Raw genomic sequence first — 2,760 nt, 5'->3', positions numbered from 1 at the left:
TGACTTCCTCTGCATCAACATAAAGAAACCATTTGGTAAGAGGTGATGGAGGACCATCATTGGTTCATAGATGGACAGAAGGATAGGTGGATTTATGGTGTTGCACTCTAGGCAAACTGCTTAGTGGTGAGACTTGGTAAAGTTTCAGAGGGGGGAATATATTGTGTAATTCTATTACCTATTATGTTATTTACTCAATATGGTATTATCTTACTTAAAATATTATGTATAATCATGAAAGTAATCAATATACTAATCAATATGCTGAATTATTCCCAATACTGGATTGTCTTAATGAAGATTGTATGTATGAAGGCCTTTCCATTGGGCAGTACCAGTGGTTTCCATTGGATTGTACCAGTGAACTTAAATAACCCAATGAACTCTGGGTGATTTCCAAAAGGTGACAGGAACAAGTAAACAGATTTGATGGATGTCCCATGGGACCACCGCCAACCAATGGGAAGCAGCAAACTTTTGACATCTGGAACTCTGCTACTTGAGCTTTTTTGACAACTTCGAAAAGACCATTGTTTGTTCCACGACAGTACCAGAGCAAATTCGTTATCCAGATCAGGAAAAGTTTAAAGAAATGGCTGCCTACATTGAGAACAGGTGGGGACTCCCACACTGTATTGGTGCTATTGATGGATCACACATCCCCATCATAGCACCAGAGGAATATCACTGTGACTATTTCAACCGTAAAGGCTGGCACTCCATCATGCTTCAAGGTGATGTGGATGGAAAGGGACTTTTCTGGAATGTTTTCACAGGACTGCCTGGAAGCCTGCATGATGCTCAGGTTTTGAGACTGTAAACACTGTGGGAGTTGGCAAGCCGTGGAAACCACATACCAGCTAACACCAGAAACATAGGTGGGGTGACTGCTGGCTGCTACATCCTAGGAGACTCTGCCTATCCCTTGCAGAACTGGCTCTTAAAACCATTCATTGACACTGGACACCTGACAGCAGAACAGCAGGTCTACAACATGAAAATCTGCAGAGCACGCATAGTTGTTGAAAATGCCTTTGGTCGATTAAAAGGAAGATGGCGATGCCTCATGAAAAGAAATGACTGTGCTGTCAACCTTGTGAAATCCATGGTGCTGACATGTTGTGCTCTACATAACCTTTGTGAGAGTCATGGAGAGGCCTATGTGAATGCTTGGGATTTACCACCAGCAGCAGAGACCGTGGTGGCAGTGCCACAGGCTGTAGAGGAGGAGGGCAGGGATGTTCGTGCAGGTCTCATGCGTTACTTGAATAGTTAACTATTCATGTAGCCTGTTCTGTAAAGTGAATTTTCAATAAAGTTTTGTACAATTTTTCAAAGTTTAAAATGTATCCCTTGTTTTTTTTTTATGTCTTGGTTTGTATCATTATGGCATTAATCATTTGTCTTTATCAAGAGGTACATTACCTGCTCATAAAATATGAAATATTTAATATAGTAAGGAGGTACACTTATTTGATCATAGTTTTTATTGAAGCAAAACACAAATACAAAGGTAAAAATATAAACAGAAAACCTACTCTAAAAATATACAAAATGCAAAAAGTATATACATAAGACATAAATAAAGTGTAAATTACAATATAAAAAGCAAATTTTAAACAATGTGCCAGTGTACCTTGTGCAAGAACTGTAAACAATTGTCTGATATACATGAAAAAGATTAAGTGAAAATGTAAGCAGCAAACTTTAAACAATGTGCAAATGTATGTAGTGCAAAACTGATATACAAAAGACAAATACAACAAAAATAAATTTAAACATTATCAAAGTACAAAAAAAGGTGCAAAAACATAAATGCCTATGGCATTATTTGGCCAGAGAGTTCTATTCCCTTCGGCCACTCATTGCCTGGACAAGCATCCCCATAACGTTGAGGAATGCTTGATTGGAAGCAGCCGTTTGAGAGTGTTCCTCTGCCCTCAAGGCTGCTTCCTGCTCCCTCGCTTGTCTGGCCTCTTCAAGTACCATCTGCAAGTGGTGCTCCCTCTGGGCACGGTTCAGCTCCTGTTGCTGAATGTCTGCCACCTGCATTTCTCTTAACACCGCAAGATGTTCCTGATGGTGCAGGCTCCGTTTCCGCTGGCCTTGTCCAAAATGAAGAAAATAGTTAGAAATGGGAGGTTTTTCTTTACTGTGGATTTGTATACATTCATTTATGAAAGAACTGTACAGTAACATCCTTAAATGATCTAACATCACATTTACAGAAGCTACCAATAATGTATTTATGGAAAGCAACAGGAATTCATGACATACGGTATATAACGATATATATCCTATATGTACATATTATGACATATGAAATACATCAAATTTGTTTTATACCTGTGACCACACGCTGCGGTGTCGTCGTGCAGCTGGAGGTTGATGGTGATGGTGTTGGCGGTCGTGGTGGAGACGCTGCTATCACTGGCTGGGAAGAGTCGTCGGCGTTGCATGGAGAAAGTGCAAGTGAATCGATCGTGGACAATGAGTCTGAAACGCAAAGTTTGTACAATCAGTTGCAACACAAACTCCAGAACATCATGAACAATAGCACTACCGCTAACTGTTAGCTACTAGGACTTTGTGCTTCATTGCCATGATTTTACAGTGAAAATAAAATAATAAAATAGGAATCGACGGTCAATAAAGTCAGTACAGTTAAGCTTTCAAGTGTTAGATTTTAGTTAACATAACACAATCGTGTTCTCCAACAACGGCGTGGCCGAGTCCAGGGCACCCTCCCTCCCAATGCTC

Source organism: Sinocyclocheilus grahami, unplaced genomic scaffold (genome assembly GCF_001515645.1).
Source record: "Sinocyclocheilus grahami isolate Dianchi unplaced genomic scaffold, SAMN03320097.WGS_v1.1 scaffold1455.1, whole genome shotgun sequence".
Lineage (NCBI taxonomy): Eukaryota > Metazoa > Chordata > Actinopteri > Cypriniformes > Cyprinidae > Sinocyclocheilus > Sinocyclocheilus grahami.
This window is presented reverse-complemented; position numbering follows the sequence as displayed.